Source organism: Alligator mississippiensis, chromosome 11 (assembly GCF_030867095.1).
Source record: "Alligator mississippiensis isolate rAllMis1 chromosome 11, rAllMis1, whole genome shotgun sequence".
Classification (NCBI taxonomy): domain Eukaryota; kingdom Metazoa; phylum Chordata; order Crocodylia; family Alligatoridae; genus Alligator; species Alligator mississippiensis.
The window spans coordinates 9,787,797-9,810,441 of record NC_081834.1 but is presented as its reverse complement, the minus strand read 5'-3'; the positions used below and the strand labels follow the sequence as shown (position 1 = coordinate 9,810,441).

Below are 22,645 nucleotides of genomic sequence, written 5' to 3'. Positions count from 1 at the left end.
TTCAAAACATTTCAAAGAGTAGAAAATCCATCTGCATAAGAAAACCGACACATACTGTTTAGACCATTGTACCATGAGGCATTCTGCACTTCCTCGTTTTCCGACAGAACTATCCTGGATCCTCCTTATACTGGGGTATTATAACTTCATAGCTGCCACAGGCACGTGTTGTGAATCATAGTCAATATAATGGTTTGTGAATCCAGCGGCGCCTTCCTTCCGACAGTCATAAATGCATGAAACCTCCCAGCATCTCTTTTATATGTTGCTGTCCCCATCTTATGGATGGGGAAACTGAGGTACAGCAAGCAAATTGATTTGCCCAATTTTGCATAGCATGTCCTCCAGCTGAGCCTGGAATTGGACTCAAGCTCTCCTATGGTGTTATGTACCAGACCATATTTTCTTCCTGGAGTCAAATAAATAACTGATGGGATTTAAATATTATCACTAAAGCAGAAGTTAGAGCAGGCAAGGGTGGATCTATATGAAATTCAAATATATGCATGCAAAAATAATGCTATTTTCTTTAACACTAAATGCCGGCTTTCTCCAGGAAAATCTATATGCTCTTCTAACATTTACAAGCCGTCATGTCCCCAGGAAGGATTAACATTTGGCATCAAAGTACTGAGCTGGCAGAGTTGCCAGTAACGTAATCTTTTTTACAACCAACAGCGTGCTTAAAGTCTTGACTGACTTAACCTTTACCCATTGCTAATCCTTGGCTTTCTTGCCCGTTCAAATGCACGTCTTTGCAGGGGTGGCACCAAAACTTTAGCAAACATAGCTAGACTTTGGAGATGAAACAAGAGCCCCCTATAGAACAGTATTAGATGGAAGAATGGATTAGGGTTCCTTAACACTTAGTAGGCCATTGAAGTGTCTCTGGTCTGGAAGGAAGACACATTTGCCCATCTCCATACCTGCAATGCATCCATTTCTTCACGGGGATAGAAGCACATGCTTTTGTTGGGGTAGTTAAAATTGATAACTAATTGAGGAGTCATAACTGCGATCAGGCCCCATTGTGCTCAACACATGCAAGAACCATGCTTCTAAGGCTGGGGTCAAAAAGCTCCAGATCTCAGAGCCATTTTATCCAGCTTGTGGAGCCAGGTGTCTTCTGCATTATTCGAGTGGCAGGGGGCTTTGCCTGTGCAGCAGGGAGAAGTGGCAGTGGCCTCACTGAAGGGGGAACAGGTGACTGCAGCTCCAGCAAGCAGCACAAGCTGGGTGGGAAATGGCCTCCCAGTGGTGCTAAACCTCATTAAAAAGCCTCCACTGCAAAACATGGCCAACCAAGATTTGACTTACAGGGCAGCTCGGCATGCCCATAAGGCATGAGCCCCCCACCCCCCCCATAAGATATGAAAATCATAACATAGGGAGGTCTCCAATTTTATTAGGGCATCATGATGAGCAGCTCAATTTTTTTGCAGACCCCCCCCTCCCAACAGTCAACATGTAACGCCAACGCTTCCTCCAAGGAGTTTGCAGGCCAAGTGAATAAGGCAGGAAAGGACTATCATCCTATTTTAACAGGTGCGTAGTACTGACACGCAGAAGCAGCTCGTCTGTGACAAGCCAAGAACGAAACGAGTCCCAATCTGGTGACTCAGCCAAAAGTCAAGAGCGATGGCTTTACCCTGCCTTCATGGAGAACAGTCATGCCAGTGACATCTCAGCTGGTTACTATCTACTATGACAACCTGTCTTGGGATGCCTGCCAGTTTTTCAGAGCTTGTTTCACTGGAATCTGGTAGCCCTAACTGTCGGCACTTGGCATTTAATGTTGTCCTTCATTTGTGGGCATCCCCCTGAAGTGTGATGCTCTTTTGTTACATTTAGAAAGGTCCTCCACCTACTAAGCAGCCAGAATGCTGAAATTCTGCTAGTCTTAAATACAGCTGCAAATCCCAAGCTACAGCTGCGAGCAGTTAGGAAAGGGGGTGAAAGTCATTTCAGACCACTTTGTACTTCTTCTCCAGTCATGAGCAAATGTCGTCCCAAGGGGGAATCGTCCAAGTGCAGAGATTGATCCCTATTTTTTCCTCTGTGCCATACTGTTTGTCATAAATTGGGAGAGGGAAAGGACATAAAAGCTGCTCCAATACTCTGCTTCATCCAGACATGCTGGAGAGTCCTCCAGTGGCCAGAAAAGCTTAGGTTTAGGGCTGTTTTACATCAACACACGAGCTTAAATACATCAGAGAGAATAGGCCCAGAATGCTATAAACCATTATTGAGGAACGCTGCAGTAGTAGCTTGCATACCCACCAGTTTAAAAAAAAAATAAAAAAATTAGCTAATCCAAATAATAGAAGTGGTCACATATATTGTAAACATTTCGGACCGGATTCCACCTCAGATGCTTAGCCTGCTTCACAGCGCAGCTATAGCAACGCACCACTGACGTGGAAGTATATACACAGCTGCCGATGTTTGGAGCAGCAAGCATAGGGTAAATGCTGCCTGTGAATGTTCTTGCAGAATATGGCACTCTCCATCTGACGTGGGCTTAAATAGGTTTCAGAATAATTCATTATGTATCAAGCGCCTAATTGACACAATTAATATTTTTAAGGAGAGCCATTTACATTGTAGGTTCCATACACATTATTTACAGTTTCAACGCTAATAGTTAATGCTGTGTGACAAAGTATATTGTTCCCAGCTTGTTATCCATTCATAACAAGGTCAATCTATTACCATTATTTTTGTGAATGTGGCTTTTACCTTGAGGCAAAAAGTTAATTGTAAATTACGGAGGAAGGTTTATTGAGATTTTTTTTTTTCAACTGTATTTACTGTACAGTAATGCATGGGAATGGTACCATTTGATGAAGCATTTAGATTTGAAAATGTTGTTGCTCACTTCTAGTCCATCCTAGTCAAATTCCCCTTCAAACTTTTAAACCTGGTTTGTTTTTTTTCCTGGGAAAGGAAGGGACATGCCAATGTAGCCAACTAAAAGCTTCAGAAGTTTTTAGTTGGTTACATCCAATGCATTCTCATGATTTAGTTACAATCCAATGCATTCTCATGATTTTTCTCACCGGTTTGGGGTCAGATGGCTTTGCCATGTACTTGAAGGGCAAACTTAGAAGGCCAGCTCTTTTTGTGTTCCTGCAAGCCCTAAGGATGTAATGTTCCTGCAAGCCCTAAGGATGTAATGTATACTGCACGAGCGAAACAAAAACTCATCCGTGATTGCGTCACGCTTTGGTCCTGCTGTGATGAAAGGGCTCTGTGACGGAGCTAGGTTGTGCCATGTACCTGCCTCCCCCTTGATCCAGGGGAGATGTGAACTGTACCATCCCTCTGCTTCATGCGTTGTGCTCCCTGCTTTCGACACTGGCTTAGCTGCAGTGATCAACCCGGTGGTAGAGGAAGCCAGAGGTCCATGTCTCTGCCACCCTTACCCTGTCCTTCCTTGGGCAGAACCAGACATAGCAACTGTACAGCAGCTACACGCCCTCCCATACAGTATACGATTGGGACCCCCGGTGATTTTAAAGGGAGCAGGCTCTTTGTTCATTATCAAGGGTTACTTGGAGATCTGCCCTTATAAGCAGACACAGAAAGTAGAGAAAACCACACAAAGACTCTCTTTCCCACACATGGTAGCATGGTGTGTGCAAGGGCAAAGCATAATAGCAGTGACTGCAAACAGGGACTTCTCAGTCTTTGCTGCCTTAAAGGAAACAAAGCAGCAGGCAAGAGGTGGGACCAGAGCTCTCTTTCCCCACTCCATTAGGTCTCCTCCTAAGCTGGGGAAGTGCCAGCATGTTAGGAGAACTATCTGGTCCATCCTGGTGGCTAGCACAGAGGGTGCACCAAGTCACCCCAGGACGGGCTGCCTGGGCTGCTCCAACAGGGCCAGTAGTGCTTCACAGCACCCTTCCACAGAGTGTGCAACTGGAAGAGTTAAGGCTCAAGCATATTTTTCATCTAAATATTTGACCTTTTGGAGTGACTCATTTTCACCCTGTTTGCCTCTGCCATGAATTATAACCTTGGCTTTGCATCTTTGCAATCACTTCCATAGTAACCGAGGACGACCTCATAAACATGGAATATTCTGAGTAAAGTTACGTATCTGGATGGCTGATGCTCACTTGACTGAAAGCAAGAGGACAGGCTTCTATAATACGACAGAACAATAGAAAAGTACATTTCTGTGTCTGTTTTCCTTTATGCTTCCTAAGGAATGTAATAGAATAGGGTTTGTTTTTTTCCTTTTGAACAACTATCTAGTGTGTAATACATTAACTTCTCCCTGTAGACTTCTATAGAACACAACAGGAAAGAAATCCCTCTCTTTACATTCCATAGGAAATCAGGTAAAATCTGAATACTCTCGTGAAAAGCTAAGCCAAGTAATAGAAGTGGTCACATATATTGTAAACATATATACATTATACATTAAGACGTTATGCATTACATTTAGACGTTATACATATGTATTGTATATGTATTGTATAGTATATTGTATTTTAACGCCTATATGAAAGAGAAATGGATGTCAGGTCATGTATCTGAAAGATTTGACATTCTCGATCCGTTCAGGTTTTTCCCTTCGCACGCGGTCTGGGAGACTTCAAGGCTCTGCCCGATGTTTAGCTTGCCTGGCTTGCGAGGGGTTAAGCCACATTATTACCGTGGGTTTCCACTGCCGGTTGTACGTTCAAAGCGTACAAAGCTCGAGACATGTGCATTCTTCGTCCAATAACTTGTCCAGTAATTGGTATATTGATTGCTAATGTCATCATGTTTTAGTATATATAAACCCCCTCACTCTATCATACAGCCGCCAACAATCCAAGAAGTCATTGTTTATTCATTGTAACTCCCAAACTGGCCCGTGTCAGATTCTGCTTGAGGCCTTGCTGATAAAAATCAGCAGATGATTGGGTGCACACATTCTTAACATGGCTGACCCATGACATCTTAGGGGCAGCAGGGAGCCTGTCATTATGTGTACAATACTCTTCTTTCTTTCTCCTTATCTATCCCCAGATGACTTTGAGATTTTTATTAACTCATTAATGACTGAAGATGTCATTAAAGAGAGCAGCTAGGGGGATGGGGGGGGACGGAGGTTTTGTTTGTTTGTTTTGAAGTAAACAAGCTATTGGCTCCACCGATGCAAAAGGGAGGGGGAAGATTTTAACAACAAACCCCCAAAATGCTTAATAAAAATCAAGAGGAAAATAAAATTGTTTCTTAGAATTACCCGTGTGATCGGCTGGAATTGAGTTTTGAAGGGAAAACAACAGGGGCAACTGCAAGGTTCGTTTTGTGAGGCTCTACTCAAAGAAGGGGTAGATCGGTATTTAAAAGAAACAGTGAAGATACAGGGATCAGGGACTTGCGCTGTATGTTTGGCAGGTTTTACAGGTACAATTGTTAGCGTTGGTTCTTTTACTGTCTAGGTGTTCAAATATCTAAGTATTTCTTCACTGCGAATGCAAACATGCATTTCTTTTGTCTGCTTTAAAGACCCAAGTTGTATTTTTTTCCCCGGAGAAGCAGTCTCTTCTTTTTTAATGCTTCTGTTTTGGTTTTTTTGTTTCTTAAATGCCTTCATTCACTGAATCGTGGATATTGTTGTATATTTATGTAAATACACATGCACAATCGGTATTATTTTTACACTTTTCTCTTGAGCGTATGTCTGCAGAGGGGTCCCATGGAATTGCTTTTGCAAAAAAGAGGTCTTGGAGTGAGGGGTTTTGGAAGGCGCGTGGTGGGATATTGATATCAGAGCATATCAGATATCTCCAGAAGCATGTCTTCTCCCACTTCAGATGCATGCTATGGGCCACTCTGCATCAAACCGTGGCCCAATGTAGGGTGCTTGATCACTTGGGCTCAGAAGCCAAAGGCAGCCAGATGTGATGAAAGCCAATCACTTCCTTTTGTCAATGCTGTTGGTTACAGACACTGGTACGACTCATGAAGGCTCCAGGGACACACTGTTGACAGTCTTTGTTTGATGGGTGAGGGCTGGATCTACATAGGATTATTTATTAGCTTTTGCAAGTAGACTTTTCAAATTAGCTTGGCACTGGCCAACTTTGCTTCTTATTGCAACCTGGGGAAAACCCCCATTGACTTCAGGTAGGGCTGGTCAATGCTGTGTGCTTTTTAAATCCCACCCATATTTCTTAAGTGTAGTATCAGGCAAGTATACAGAATAACAGTTTTCTAGAAGCTCATGTGAACAGAACAAAGGACGTTTTCTTCTTGCCCCATAATCTGGGTATGCCTGTTGTTATAACTGGAGAACTGATTTTAAAATATATATATATATTGGTTTTTTTAGAACTAGGAACTTACCATATTATAAGGCATGTCCTTAATTTATTTTATTTTATTATTTTAATGATTGTCATTTGCAAATCAGATGAAAGGCAGGGGATACATTTCTGGCTCCAGGTTAAACAGCTTCTCTCCAGACAATTGCCAATCTCCACCTAGAGAGTTGTGAGATGGTGCTGTGTCTGATGTCAAGGTGATATAGAGCAAGGTGTCATCTTCCCAGGGCTGGTCTTTATTAGTCTGTGATGCTTCAAAATGTCCCTTTTCAATGGCTTCATACAGATAACGAAGATAATGCAGAACTCCACAATCTTTGGAAGTAGTAGAAAAAGAGGGGCCCATCACAACTCTCTAGGTGGGACCTGTAAGGAATAAGTAAAACCATTCAAACAGGAAATCTCTTACCCCACCACACCTCTTAAACAACAGAACATGATTCCATAGTTAGCTATGTTCAATGTTGCATAGAGGTCCAGCAACATTATCATAATATGGCTACAGTGCCTCAGGAGTGGACAACACCTTTTCATCATTGATTTCTACCCCAGTGCCACCTTCCAACACCAGCTTGATGACTGTTCATAATTTTAGCATAAAATGAATCTGAGAAAAAATGGGTCTGGATGGGCCAAACTGGAATTAGAACCTATAAACTGTTACGAGAGTGTGTGTATTCCTTTTCAATCCCTTACTATTCCCTCTCCTCTTCTCCCTCCTCTCTTCTCCCAATACATATTCCAAACCAAATCATATTTTGTTGCTGCTATTCTTGGAGTTAATATTGCAGAGTTCCTCAGGGCTAGGAACTATTTGCCTCCCTAAATTGCTATGCACAACATGGAGTCAGTAAAGAATAGCTATTTACTATTTAGACTTTCAAAAGCCTCTTTGACTTTCCTTTTCACAAACTGAAAATACAGACATAGCAACAGTACCAACATAGAGACTATCAGTCGTGTTATCAGTGATCAGCTTGGTCAGTGATGATGAGTATAAAGTATGGCATGTCAGTGTTGGCAGTGCTGAGCTTTGAGCCTTTTGCAAGGAGCAGGGAATAGAAGTAGGAGAGAAATGAATGCCATATGCATGACAAACTTGTGGATAAATGAGAGAATTAAATTGTAGGATTTTTTTTAATTGTTTCTGTTCATGAAGTTTATAATAGGAGATGAGGTATAGTACTTTTTTTTAAAAAGGAGGGAAGTGGCTTCATTTGATGGGAATGTTTAGTTGAAATGCAAAAAATTATTGATCAGTTATGGCAAGAATTGAAGAAAATCTCAGGTTTAAGAAGTCTGAGCATAATACCAATTATTTGTAACGAGTTAGGATTTCATAACGGGGGTATCATGACAGCATGGTATAACCTGGAAATTGGCTGTACTATAAGACCATGGGTCCTTCAAAAAGAGGCAGAGATGTAGAAAGCAGCAGTCCTTTAAACCACTAAGAAAGGTGATACCATTTTAAATTCATACCTGGTTTGAAGCTAGATCAAGTTAGATGGATGTTAGCAAATGACCCACTGCCCCCTCCTCATATGAACAACATTTTTACTAACTGTTGGACATATCTACACATGGCCCCCACGGTGCAGCTGTAACTGTGCTGTCATTTAGTACTTGTTTTAGGAAGTACTAAAAGATGGTGCAGTAACAGCCATTCCTGCACTGTCCCAGCAGCAGACGCTTAGTTTTAGCAGCTACATCACTGTAGCAATGCACTATAGCAAGGTAGCTCGTCGCTAAGTCACCGTAGCATCATGTGTAGACGCTCCCCCTATGTCTTAAATCTCTGTTCTTTTAATGGGTGTAGGTTGTAGCTGTGTTGGCCTAAGGACATAGGCAGACAAGGTTCTTTGAGTAAATCCAATATCTTTTATTAGACCAACTCAAATAATTGGAAAACATTTTCTTCCAAAAGCTTGCAAAGAGGGATTTTTCAAACTATTTGAGTTGGACTAATAAAAGATATCGGATTTACCCAAAGAACTATGTTACTTAAATGTGCACTTTTTTGCAGAACTAACACTTTTTATTTGTATTTATCTTTGGTAAAAGTTATTTCGTGTTCTCCTTGCTTTTTTTTCTGAATTTCCTGGCATCACTGTATCACAGTGGGATGTTAGAGGTTTCATTCAAGGACGTTCAAAGACTAGGGCTCTATTCTGCGAGGCACTAGAGCAAATAGACATAACCTCCCAGTCTGTAAAGTCTAAACGTAAATGATGAGGGACCGAAGATAGATACAACACGCAGAGAAAAGGGGAACACAAGGTAACAGTGTGACATGTCTAACTTATCAGGAAGTGCCAGGTACCTAGACCTCCAAGCATGCTTTTTTCTAAGGTAAGCTGTCACTGTTACACATTGCGATTCTCATTTATCGAATGTGAGAACGGAAACGTAGCATGAATCTTTGGAGTCTGTTGCTTTGACAAACTAGCGCTTTAGTTTGCAGCTCTCTTGGCAGCTATAATAGCAAAGTGATGATTTTATGAAAGAAATAGGGCCTCTGAAAACTAAAACACGAGTCTTTGCAGGTATTAATTGCTCTGGTGTTAGATGTGCTTTTTAATCATTTCAAGTACCCAGTAGAATAATGAAGAAAAACTCTCTAAGATTATTCTAACATGAAACTTAGGGAGAAGTATTTTCAGAGAGCAAGGAAGGCCCCTAACCTGTTTGAGAAAGTGAAGCCCTATACCAGTAATAGGTGAAAATAAATTGCTTGGTTTTTTCAATACCCAAAGTGGAAATCTTGTAATAGGAAAACTATAAAATCCATCAAGATAGACTTGATAGTCTTAGCTACTCTAGAAATCTAATACGACTTTTCACTAGAGAAAAAAGTAACATCACTGGAGATATTTGGGATAATGAAGATGATACACTTCTCAGCTTTTAAAAATATGGTGAGGATTGTAGTTCTGGGAAGTGCCTGAGCTTCATGGCTCTGGAGAATGAAGTCCTTTATATACATAACCCTGGCAGCTGGAGCGCAAGCTTCTGATCTAGAAGGACTTCTTTTTAGGCAGTGATAACCAGGGATCCTGGTTTCCTCTGATAAATAAAAAAAAATTCCCAATTTTCAGATTTAAAAAAGTAACCCAAAATCCACATTTTCCCATGATTAAAATGAAATGTCACTAATATATATATATATTATATATTGGTAGCTGTTACTGCACCATCAGTTAGTACTTCCTAACGCAAGTACTAAATGACAGCACAGTAACAGCTGCACCGTGGGGGCCATGTGTAGATATGCCCAGTAGTTAGTAAAAATGTTGTTCACATATATATATATATTAGTACTATATTAGTACTATATATATATAGTATATATATATACATATATATATATCTATATGTGTATATAGATATATATATATATATATTAGTGGTGTTTCATTTTAATCATGGGAAAATGTGGATTTTGGGTTACTATTTTAAATCTGAAAATTGGAGATTATTTTACTTATTTAAAAAGTAGCCCCAAATTCACATTTTTTGTGATTAAAATGAAACGCCGCTAATATCTAGATATCTAGATTAGTGGCGTTTCATTTTAATCACAAAAAATGTGATTTTGGGGCTACTTTTTAAATCTGAACATTGGGGATTTTTTTTTTTTTCAGAGAAAACCAGGATCCCTGGTGATAACTCAGTAGATCAAAGAATAAGATAATAGTAAAATAACAGCAACATGCAGTGGTCAAAAGAAAGAAAAGGGAGATACATATGTTGCTTTACTTCTATTTAAATATATCATTTTTCCTTTAGGCTTGACTTCATGCATCTTGTTCTAAGCTGTTAGACATTTTGGTCATGATGTGGACACTGTGTGCTGCACATTCTTGTATATGCCAGAAGTTTTTTCTCCGTTTGCTGGGTGTGGTGCCTTAGTCATCCTACAGACTAGGTCATGATTCCTATCCCATGCACAAAGGTGGTGTGGCCTGATGGGAGGACCAGTTTTAGTCTAGGCCTAGGGCAACAGAACTGATGAATCCATCACACCTGCCAGGAATGAGAAGACAGTTGTCTCCATGCTCATTCAATTCGAGCCGTTCTGCTGAGTCAACTGACAAGGCTTCTAGCGAGCGCCGATATTTGTGACAACAAGAACTCTTGTCCACCAGGAAGTGGAACGAAGCCCACCTACATATTTTGCAAGGGTTCTTCCACTTTGGAAATGCTAGTCAATCTGCAAAGGCCAGCGTGTTCCTGGTTATAAGCGCTTTCTCTTTAGGGGATGGGAATCGATACCAAATAAAATAATCATAAAAGAAAGGGATTCGAAGGTAATAATGGTGAAAGGTGTGTGAGCCAGTAGAAAGTACAGTAAAGAAATCCATGACAAGTCATGATAAATGGGTCGTTATAAAATTCATGTTTAGGCTGCACCAGTCTAGGGATAATGCCATTCGTCATGGCAACACTGGGGCACTAATGAGCCCTCATTGCATATTCATGGCTGTGGCGTCTCTCTTTTTTTCTCTCCCTCTCATTCTCTCCCTCTTTCTCCCTCCCACCCTGAACCAATGCCTGGTAAATATCTCCACCTCAAGCTGAAACCCGACTTAGGCTGCTTTTTTTATTTGTTATGTTGCAGCAATTACACTGTAAAAGTGCTGCACAAGATTGATTGCTCTGATCTGTAGTTCAATTGTAAATTAGAATACACATCCCCCTGGGGACACACGGCCCCTATTTGTGATTAAGAAAAAAGCCCCATAATAGACTAATAGCTAAAGTTCTCTCTCTTTTACTTTCAGGCAATTAGCTTGATGAAATGGCCTCTTTTTGTGTACCCTGGAAGTGTAAACCGATATCATAATGAAGTATATGATGTTTATTCTATTATTTTCACCTTGCCATGTATGCAGGAATGCATAAATAGTAGCTGCTTTGTGTAGCGCATTTACTGGTTCAGAAGTAAACTATTTCTTAAATATGCAGTGTATGGGCCTGAAGCCTTATCTCAAGCAAAGCACTCCTTGGGTGTGTCTAAACAAAAATTAGTGTTCTTCTTTTAAAAAAAAATCTTTAGTTACAGGATTTAAATGCTGACCTGATGCTTCCATTTTCAAGAAACGTTGTAACCATGAATTGAATAGCCTTCCTAATCACCCTGCAAGGTCAGGGAAACAGGTATTCTCTCCATTTTACAGATGGGAAAACTGAAGTAGAGTGTTGCAAAGGTCGCGTGGGATTTTAGATGAAGAGCGTGGATGGTTGAAAACCTCTGGAGGTCCTACATCTGGTGTCAAACCAAAGACAATCTGACTATGGTTTTTTCTCAGTACTAACAGCATCACTAGCATTGCATTAAATGACTCATACAGCAGGTTTCTGAGTTCAGACACAAACCTCTGTGCTTTTTAAGCCTTGAAAATCATGAGCTCCTATACACATGCAGGAAGACTGCTCTGACGCACTGTAAATGCACTGCATCAGAGCAGACCCAATTAATCGAGTCTGCTGGAGCATGGAAATCACCATGCTCCAGCAGCCTTCAGTGTCATCTGTATCAGTGTCCCCACCCTGAAAATTGGTGGCGGGACTCTTTAAACTAAAGCTTGTTCGAGCTTTAGTTCAAAGCACCCAGCTGCCATTTTTCAGGGTGGGGGACATTGATACACATGATGCTCCAGGCACTTTAATTAGCGCAGCTCCCCCACACCTCCTGGAGCACATGTATAAACGCCCCATGTGACATGCATAGCTATAGCTCCTTTGCTCTTTTCTTTATCTTTGTCACCAAACACTTTTACCTAAATTTGGGTAGCAAGCTAGCAATGGGTTGCCGGTATTCACTTCTTATAGTCAATGTTACTTGCGGTGGACAGTCCTAGAGAGTCCACTCCAGACGTTAATCTGAGAAAATGAGTCATGTTTTGTAAAAACATTGCACCAGCGGTAGTGGCACAAATGCTTTTTTTTCCATGAGGAAACTAGTTGTAAAGAAATTGCCATCAAGAGGGTAGTTTGGTGCATAAATTGTTTATAATGCTGAAGGCAAACCTAATAGGTGCATCCCTATGAGTGGGAATATGCATGCCTTGGGAACAACTAGCAGTGGCACAAGTGTGTCACTGCTGGTTGTCCCTGGGAAGCACCCCTGCACGTGTGCTCTGGTGCACAAGTTGCCCCCGGGTGGGGTTGAAGAGGTTGAGGCCAGCACCTGGGCTAGCCCAAGCAGCCTCACTTGGGGTCCTGCGGGCCTCCTGGGACTCCAGCGGTGGCAAATCAGGTGAGCAGACCCTGGCTAGCAACTGGAGCGTAGCCGTGGCCAGCCAGGTTCTCATTTTGGGCGGCGCACGCTGCCACTACTTGCACCACCTCACTTTTTTCTGTCACAGGTTTTTTTTACACTGGGATCTTCCAGTGTCAAAAAACCCTGCCACACTGCCAATTAGCAGTACAATGAATGCCTGCATGTGTGGCATGTATGGTGCTGCAGACAGGTCTGCATCCCCGCATACCGCACATGCACGCTCATTTGGACGCATCCCATGTGTCTGGTGCAAACAGGAGCAAAATCTCTTTAGTCGTGCAAAGGCTTGATCCATTTCTGGCTCTGCGTTTCTAACCGCCCTCAGGTTCTCTTAAATAAATTTTTGAACAGAATAAGACTGTGCCTGAAATTGGGTGTGCTTTAGTGATAGGTCTTTTGCTAATTTTCAGGAAAGCCATCGATGCTTTTAATTTTCAATGACCCACTGTCAATCTGTTCTAACTACTGAGCCAACAGTTTAAGAGACAATAGAAATCTTGATGGAACGCTACCGTGAAGTTAGAAAAGATCCAGCATATAGTTCCACAGAAGCCTGTTTCATTGTTTTGGCCTGTGTATTACCACTGGTAAAGAAACAAGGAAAGAAAATGTAGCAGAGTGAAAGTATAAGTAATAGTGCCTCTAATTCAAAACAAAGTGCTTTGCAGGATGGGACCAACTCTCCACCCTTTCCATGAAAGCAAGGTTGAGGAAAGGAGAAAGCAATATAGGCAAGAGATAGGAAAGATGGTTTAGTGGCAGGATACTAGTCGGAGACCTGAGTCTGCTTTCCAGCTGTGCCACACAATTTATGTGACCTTGGGCAGGTTACTGAACTTCTCTGCGGGTCTTAAAATAGCGCTTCCCTACCTCATGAAGGGGCTGGGAGGAGCGATGATGGTAGAGGTATTTTGGTAATGGAGGCCTTATTAGGTAGAGAAGCTGTGCTAGATATGTATAGGTATGTATGACTAACAGTGTTGATTCACATGCAGTTCAGGCAAGTTGATTTAGTTGAAGATAGTGTGAGACAGGGTTCTGCTAGGGAAGATCCCAACACAGTTAGGAAACGTTTTATCAAGCAATACTACCGGGGCAAACCTTTAAAAACTAACACGGTCTGTACATGGATACAATGCCGTATTTTGTTTAAACTTGTTCATCATTGTCATCCTGCATGACAGCCCTGGCATTTAAAATATGTTAGGGGTGACACAATACTTTCACCTGGTGCAGACATACATCACTGGAAGGATGTTCTCATAAACAAAGTGCTGCAGGCGACGATCTTATCATTCTCCTCTTCCTTCTTCTCCATTCACTTCAATGACAAGCATGCATTTCTGTGCTTTGCTCCAGTTTCTGGTCTAGAGAAGCCTAGCATTGGAACAACAGGTGATGTTGCAAATCAGGAATGACAGGTGCTGGTAAAAGTAAAGAGGGAGGGAAAGGAGAGGGAAAACTTGCAAAGCACTTTGATTCCACCCAAAGTTCATAACAGCTATCTTGCAGTTATGGGCTCGCTCACTCGCTTCCCTCCTCTCCCCACCAGGCACATGCTTGGTTTTAAAACATTTCTGTTAAAAATGAAGGGTCACAAAGCAGATTAGAATATTTGAATGAAACTGTTCTCCTCTGAGAGTGGTTCAGCTGGGGAAATGAGCAGAAAGTCAATTTTTAGCTGGCTTGGAATTTTTAACAAAACTATAAATATTCTGGATGAAACTTGAGGCAATAGGACAATGGAGCGCTGCCACAGTTCAACTGGTTTTAATATAACTGGTTCACAGCAAAAGCCCACCAGTAACTGGAAGACAAGGATATTCATCGTTTTGGAGTACAAAAGCAAGGGGATCATACACATGCTTATAATGGTAGTAGATTGGTCAGACAAGGCGAAGAGAAAGGCAATAGCAGCATGATTGAAACAGCTGGAGGTTCTTGCATGCAAAAGGATATGGCTAATTGCACCGAGAGAACCTGCACTTACAGCAATAGCTATAACCCCAAGCTTTGTCCCTCCGCATGATCTCACTGATGTGGTGTAAACACTTCTCAATCTGAATTGTGCACTTTTTGCCTGCAAGTGCCAAAGCTGGAGATGACCAAGCCTCTCTGCTCCTCTCCACACATCTGCCAGCTGCTCCCCACTCTTCATCAGTCCCCTCTACCATTTCCCACAAGCCGTTGGCAGCCTGCTCATGGTTCTGGTGTGAAATTATTATTTTTTCCTTTTTTTTGTTTTTTGTTAGGATTTTCTAGGATTGTTTGTGAAACAATTTTTCACCAAAACTGCCGGCAACAACTTGTCACATTTTTCAGCTTACAACACTAACTTTTCAATTCTTTTCTGTGGCATCTGACCAACAAATCATCTGTGGTCCAGGCTTAATAAGAAGCCTTGTCCCTAGAAGTTAATATAAACCATGCTAGTCAAAACTAGAAATACTCCAAATGTGCCCATTTGTAAGGTTGTGGTGATTTTTTTACAAAAATATAGGTATTTTACAATAATTTTGTATTAGTGATATTTGCATCCTATTTTATGCTGATTTCTAGATGTGGTGGGCAATGTTGTTTTTGGTGTTGCTTTGCAAAAACTTTCTCAAATAATATTTTTTGTCAATTCTAATATCTTTTCTATCCCAATTTTCACTCACTGATACAACCCTTTTAAAAAAATCATACTGTGTCTACTGAATGGCTGTTTTGATAATTCAGAATATTTCATTTCAGTTTTGACCTTTTTATTTTTAACAGCATTAGTCTGAAATTAAATACAGTTTCAAAACAAATTCACCGAAAATGTCAAAATGGCATATTTCTTACAATTTTGAAATCTGTTTCAATTTTTTAATCAAAATTCAATCTTGATTTAATTCAATCGTTTCATCAAAAATGGCCATTACCTGTGAAACATCTACTATTGAAAAATTATATCTTTGCAATAAAGAAAAGTTGGGTTGACGAATTTCTCTGTAATGCTATTGAATTTTGTCCTTCTAGTCCACACGTGAGCAACAGTCCAAATGCAGCATTGCGCAGAGTGCTTTAAAGGCCTGCCTGAGACGATTAGGTGACATTTGTCACTTAGGTGAAGTTATCGTGTCTCCTCTGATTCGCTGACTGGTTGAGCATACTCCACATGATCAGTAGGATTCCAGAACCCGTATCATTCCTTTTCTTAGTAGAAAATATGCTCTGAGCCAGTCAGATAAAATCTAATGTGCCCTGACCACAGTTATAGACTTCAGTTCCTTTGAAAAGTATTTAGATTTGGAACTGACCATTTCCTTTATTTGAGAATTTAATCAAACTTCATATTCATAATGATCCCACCCGCTCGAGCTTGCCCCTCTGAATGTCTGTCACATTAAACTATGGCCTAAAACCATAAGCAGGCAGCCAACGGCTCATGGGAAATGGTAGAGGGGACTGATGAAGAGTGGGGAGCAGCTGGCAGACGTGTGGAGAGGAGCAGGGAGGCTTGGTCATCTCCAGCTTTGGAACTTGAGGGCAAAAATTGCACAATTCAGATTGAGTAGTGTTTATACCACATCAGTGAGATGGTGGGGAGGGACAAAGCTTGTAAAGCTTGGGGTTGTAGCTATTGTCACAAACCCCAAAGCTTGGGGTTGTAGCTATTGCCATAAGTGCAGGTTCTCTCGGTGCAATTGGCCATATCCTTTCGCATGCAAGAATTTGCAGCTGTTTCAACCGTGCTGCTATTGCCTTTCTTTTTGCCTTGTCCGACCAATCTACTACCATTTATAAGCATATGTATGATCCCTTGATTTTTTATTCCAGAATGACGAATATATCCTTGCCTTCCATTTATTGGTGGTCTAATGTATTGATAGACATGTAACAAAGAAAGTATATATAGCAACACGGAGAAAGGAAATGTACACAACCTGGAGATGCCACCCTTGGTAAGAAGTATCATGGATGGATTTATTCTCCTTTTTTGCTTCCTGGTCTGTCCAGAAAGTCTACTAAGCCTATTTTTCTGCCCAGACTTCTTGATGAGATAGAAGACTAAGAAAATAATCATATAATTTATGCTTTGGTTTACAAGTTGGGTTAAAATTAAGTGTGTTTTTTTAATCTGATCTTACCAGGAATAGTTCCATAAGACCACCTTCAAAGGCCAATAGTTATTACCAACTTTTTCCTAGCGCTAGAAAGAAGCCTTTTGCAAAAGTTAATTTCTTACAATAAAATAATCCCAAAGGCATAAATATCCTGAAGATCAAGCAGATCTTTAAAATCTGCCAGTGGCAAAATCTTGCAATTAGAATCTCGCCATAAGTGTTGGAGCCTTAAAACATTAATAGATCATTTTAATGGAGGCAATTATAAAAATGCGTATTTAATTTGCATTATTACGACACAGAATACACTATGGACAACTGAGTCCATGAGAGAAAGAGAGAGAGAGAGCAAGAGCTACAGTATAGTTTAATAGAGTTTACTGTTCTCTCTTACTTGAGTGGGAACTCGATAATAGACTGTACTTTACCTTCCTGTCCATGTTTTTTTGGCTTTATTTCTGCTGTAAACTCAAGAAAGCTTCCTTCTTCATTTCTTCATTATTTTACCATAAAATGGAAGAAGAGGAGAGTAGAATAGCTTAAAAGAAAAGGAAAAAAATCACTTAATCCCATGAACAAAACAAAGCCCTTGACAACACACGGTATTGTTACAGTATATATCAGAAGTTATGGTTTTGATCCTGCTGTTGTACAATCAATATCAAAACTCCCACTGACTTCAGTGGTCTTCCAGATGATTTCAACAAGAGCTATTCCAAATGTGGAAACAATTGTAAAGAAATTCATGACTCATTAGTAAACCTTCCATATTGCATTTATCATTTCTGGGTCAATGTACTAATGCAACATAGGTTCCATTTTTTTTTTTAAGATCTTTCTACTGGGCATTAAACCCCCATTGCTATTCCTGTAAAAGCTTCAAGTTAAGTCTCATTGGAAGGTTCTCTTCGACAAGGAGGTCCGGGCAGTAAGTCTTTACTCAAGTGTAAAGATGTCAATAAGAAACCCTGGCTAACATTATGTAGTAAGTGACAACAGATAAATGGGCTAATACAAAGCCAAGTGAAATCAATTGAAAGATTCTCCTTGACTTCAGTAGGCTTTGCATCCAGCCCATATGCTTAAAAAAAACATTGGCAATGAATTTTAACAATCATGTAATGAATGCAGGCATAAAAGAAACCCCATTGTTGTTCTGGGATGTTTTAAATTGCATATTCTTTTGAATATTTCCAAACTACTCATCTGGCCCAACAATTATTGAAATTAATGGAAGGACTCCTACTGATTTCAGTGGGCAGGGATTGAACTCTTCAGGGCAACTCAGATTACTAGAAGCAGTGTCTGATATATTCAACAAATCAATATTATGCTGAAAAAACATGCCAAGAAATCAATCCAAACAGACTATTTGTATTTAAAAAAGGAAAATGTCTATTAGAGCCAAAGATGATACTATAGCTGCTGAATATAAATACCTAATGCTAATAACCAAAGGCCTATATCCATCCTTCCCTGGTATAACTCAGCATACTGATGATGATGAGACAACTTTCTTCACTTTACTAAATTATTTTTACCATAATTTAGTGTACTTTATAAGTACACCAGAGAGAGAAACACATCCTTCACTTACTTCAGTGGATGCTCACTTTTGAATGTATATTTGACCATGTAAAACCACTCCTATTATGGAAAATGGATGCTGACTTCAACTGAAATTAAAACCATTTTAGATAGCAGTCAGAGAATTGACTGGAGAGAAATTTAGCTTCTAATAAGAGATTTAAATACTTTAGATTTCAGACTATCAGTAGCAATTGACCCAGCTTCCTACTAACTTTTCTAATAAACTGAACATGACACAAATGGTTTGGTTTTCACTTGTGGTTTCAAAGACCAGATTTGAGTAACTAAAAGATATTGTCACACCAGCTGTGTACGTGGTAGACAAGGCAAGTGTATACACACAACCACCCCTACACCCTGCCTAAGCTTTACAATACCTGGACAATACCAGCAGCTTAAGGGTTAACACAAAACTAAGCAGAACAATCTTAGAAAATGCATGTTTCAACAGAAGCTAAAAACCATGCGAGTTCTCTGTATGTTCCTTATAATTAAGCAAAGTGGAAATAAAAAGGAAAATCTAAACAGAAGGCAGACTTCAAAAAGTTTAAGCTTTCTTAAAAATTCCAGAATGCATTATGTTCAGATGTGCTTCGAACCCAATTATTCTGGGTTATTTCATCCTTAGAAAATCAATATCACTATTTTTTCTCTTCTTTTCATGGGTTTATTATGTCTATATTTCACAGCCCAAGGAAACAAATGTAATTTCTATTAGGAAGGTAATGGAATTAGTCTGATGAAGCATTAGGAAGTTTTCTACACTGAATTGGTGGTGTGTGTTCTGGAGGAGACGGACACCTCTTAATTCAATACCTATTTAGATGGATAAACCACACTGACAATCACTGAGCTATCATTGCTTTAACATTCAAACTTGCTTAGCACTTTTTGCAGTCGCAAACTTTTCTCTGTTTTTGAAAGTACCTGCAGCTACTTTGCCATATGGGAAGTGTTTCTTTTATTCCTTGTGAAAAGCATTTGAGAGAGGACTATAAATCTGATCTCTTTGCCTGATATGCCATACCTTTCACAGATTTTCCCAAAGAAATGCATGCTTTGGTCTTAGGACTTGGGAATCTCATGTGATAATGAAAAAAAGTGTTCCAAGGTATGGGTCCTGCCAGTGACTTCCTACAATGTGCAATGCCTGAATTTCTGAAATGCTGGATTCTTTTTAACAACTTGTTTGCAATTAAATCACCTTCTAAGACACTAGTTATACATTACATACAGTTGTTCAGGTTCTCAGACTGAAGGTTTGATATGCATGAGAATATTTACATAGAGACTAGTTGGACTGAAACCATTATTTGCATCAATAGTAAGCACATTCCTCTTTGGTTTCAAAGCAAAAGACAACAACATGCATCTTAGAAGAAATAGTCTCAATTTAAAAGGGTGAAGGGATGTTGCTTTGGCATTTGAAAAAAAAACAATAACAAAAATGTTGATAGCATTTTGGGGCCAAGTGCTTAGCTGAGGAAAATAGAATCATAAAAAATTAGGGTTGGAAGGGACATCAGGTCATCCAGTTGAACCCCCTACTCAGAACAGGACCATCAACTGTATCATCGCAGCCAAGGCTTTGCCTAACTGTGATCTTGAAAACCTTCAAGGATGGAGAGTCCACAACCTCTCTGGGTAACCTGTGCCAGTACTTTACTACCCTCCTAGTGAGAGAGTTTTTCCTAATATCTAACCTAAACTTCCCTTGCTGCAACTTAAGACCTCGTTTTGTTACCTGCCACCACTGAGGACAATTCAGCTCCATCCTCTTTGAACCCCCCCCCCCCCTTCAGATAGTTGAAGGCTGCTATTAAATCCCCTCTCAATTTTCTCTTCTCCAGATTAAATAAGCCCAGTTCCTTCAGCCTCTCCTCCTAAGTCATATGTCCCAGCCCTCTCAATAAATTAAATTTGATTTTGCACTAGCTGATTGCCTGACCCATCTATTTTGATGTGAATACTCATCCCAAAAACGGAGTTGTCAGTGTTGATCACCTTAGCCCAAAAAGAGCATACTGGAAATATAAAAGACCCACAGAAGAACAACAAAAAAAGATCTAAGGCTTTCTGGCTCAGGGTTGTAGTTCTATATGAATAGGAATGAAGAAAACTTGGATGATTTAGTTATAAATAAAGAAGGGTAAGGGAAGGGATATAATAAAGCTATAGATATAATAAAGCCGCATAGATTGCATGCAGATTGGAGGCATCTGTTCACAATGTCCTATAATTCCAGAGCAACTGGAATCTTGATGACATTAAGAGGCCAAATATTTACAATGGAGAACAGTTTAAAAAGCCACATCAGCTTATGAATGACCTGTTAGGGGTTCACTTCTGCAGGGATCTATTAGAGGTAATAGCAGTTTACCAGGATTTTTAAAAAGATTAGTTAATATGATACCTTACTCACATAAATATTTAGATTTAAAAGGCATGAGGAAGATCAAATAGCAAGGTTTGGAGCCTGTTTTGCCCACATTTGTTTTTCACTGAATTATACTGGCCACAGTGCCCTATGTGGAACGTAAATACCTTCTCCAAGAGCAAGTACAGAATATTATGGTTCTTTATTGAGAAAAAGACCACTGTTTAGATGTTTCATCCAGACAGACAAATACTCATTGAAAACAAGACACAAATGTTTACAAGTGAGGGAGGTAAAGGGACAGGTAAATTCTCCATTCTTTGATGTCTTCAAATCAAAACTGGGTACAGATTAGGGCTGTGCAAAGCTTCGGTCCCTGATTCAATTCGGTGGAGATTCAGCCTGCTTTGGTGGCCAAATCTCCAAATCCAAATCAAATCAGGAGACCCTTTAATCTCTCTGAACTGATTCGGAGAGATTCGGAAATAATCAATGATTCGGATATAGATGCAGCTTGAAATGTTTTTTCCACATACCTCTAGATAGCAGGTGGCTCATGAATGCTGCAATGCTGGGGCACATGCAGCATCCCACAGAAGCACGGGGAGCTCCCCCGTGTGCTCAGCAGCAGACCCGGAAGTGGACCAGAAGCACTTCCAGTCCATTTCTGGGGCCACCGGGGAGCATGCAGTGGGGGCCCCCCATGCCCCTCTGCCTTGGCGACTGGTGCCTCCTGGGTCTGAGAAGGCATATGAGGTTCCCCCCGTGGCCGATCACTGAGCTGGGGCGGGGGGCTCGGGGGGCCCTCCTGCATGCTCACTGGTGGACCCAGAAGTGGACCACTTCTGGGATCACTGCCGAGCATGCAGGGGGCCCCCACCCCGCACTCCATGCGCCCCAGCATTGCAGCAATCACGAACCGCACTGGTACCTCAAGGTATGTAAAAAAAAAAAAAAAAAAAAAAAAAAACATTTAAAGCTGTGTCTGTGGCCGAATCGCTGATTCTCTGAATCAGCATCGAATCTTCAGATTTGAATTCAGCCGAATCGAATCGGGGACAGTGATCCGAATCAACGAATCACATCACTGTCCCTGGTTCAGGCTAAATCGGAATCTGAATCAAATACAGCCATTTCGCACGCCTCTAGTACAGATGCTTTAGTCATGATGAAATGACTCTGTTTCAAGTTGTTTGGTTGCACTTCTGACAGTCATTTTGAGATTAAAATCTAGGTAGTGGGGCATAAAAAAGTAGCAATTTCCAGTATCAGATTAACAAATTAAAGCAATTAGCAGCCTTTATAATATAGTGCTTCCTACTTCCTGTCTTTATATTACAAAGAATTTGAATTTGTGTTCAGCTTCCTTAACCCTTCTTCTTTTTTTAACTATAAAGTATACGCACAAATGACAACAAAAAAATAGAGGCAAACACTGTGTGTTCTGGAATAGTAAAGTACTTGTCATACAGGGCCAACAACTACAGACTCACCAGTTGTCATTATGGTAGATGTTACTCAGACATAACAGTCAACCTGAACATGGGCTATCCCTGCCAAGACTGGGTGCTATATTAGACGCATAAGAGAGTCCTTGGCCAAGAAAACCAAGTTTAAATGTGGTGCAGAAAAACGCCCGCATTGGGAGCATGTCTCCACATTCAGACTTGTGCTCCTTAACTCATTTAAGTGCTTTTGAAAACAACATGGCCACAATGGGCAAAGACTAAAAGGAGAATCAAACCCAGGCTGACTTACAGTTGGTCAGTTGTGGAGCCACGAGTAAAACCCAGTTATCCCATGTCCCAGTCAAGTGCTCTGTCTACTAACTCTGCTATTTCTGATTTATATCCTCATATGTGTGTGACCATCATCAAAGTGCTGTGCTGCTCTTTTCGATATGAATATGGCCGCTTTTTATGAAAGTGAAGAGATTCTGGCTTGTCCAGTATAAAGCTGGGTGTGGCATCTGTGT

At 40.5% G+C, this 22,645-nt stretch overlaps 1 long non-coding RNA gene across 9 annotated transcripts in view; it reads right to left on the bottom strand.

Annotated features, from left to right (window-relative positions):
- Window positions 1-4,383: 4,383 nt before the first annotated feature.
- The window catches only part of LOC109280649 (uncharacterized), a 52,187-nt gene continuing 33,925 nt past the window's right edge, over window positions 4,384-22,645 (bottom strand). For 7 of the 9 annotated variants that reach the window (XR_009455539.1, XR_002087028.2, XR_002087031.2 and 4 more), the window contains 3 exons: window positions 17,132-17,241; window positions 13,852-13,986; window positions 4,384-6,689 (listed from right to left, as the gene is read on the bottom strand). This is a non-coding gene — a long non-coding RNA (uncharacterized LOC109280649). Of the gene's footprint in view, window positions 6,690-13,836; window positions 14,034-17,131; window positions 17,242-22,645 lie in introns of all 9 variants that reach the window. The other 2 variants (XR_002087032.2, XR_002087027.2) reach the window with 2 other exon arrangements.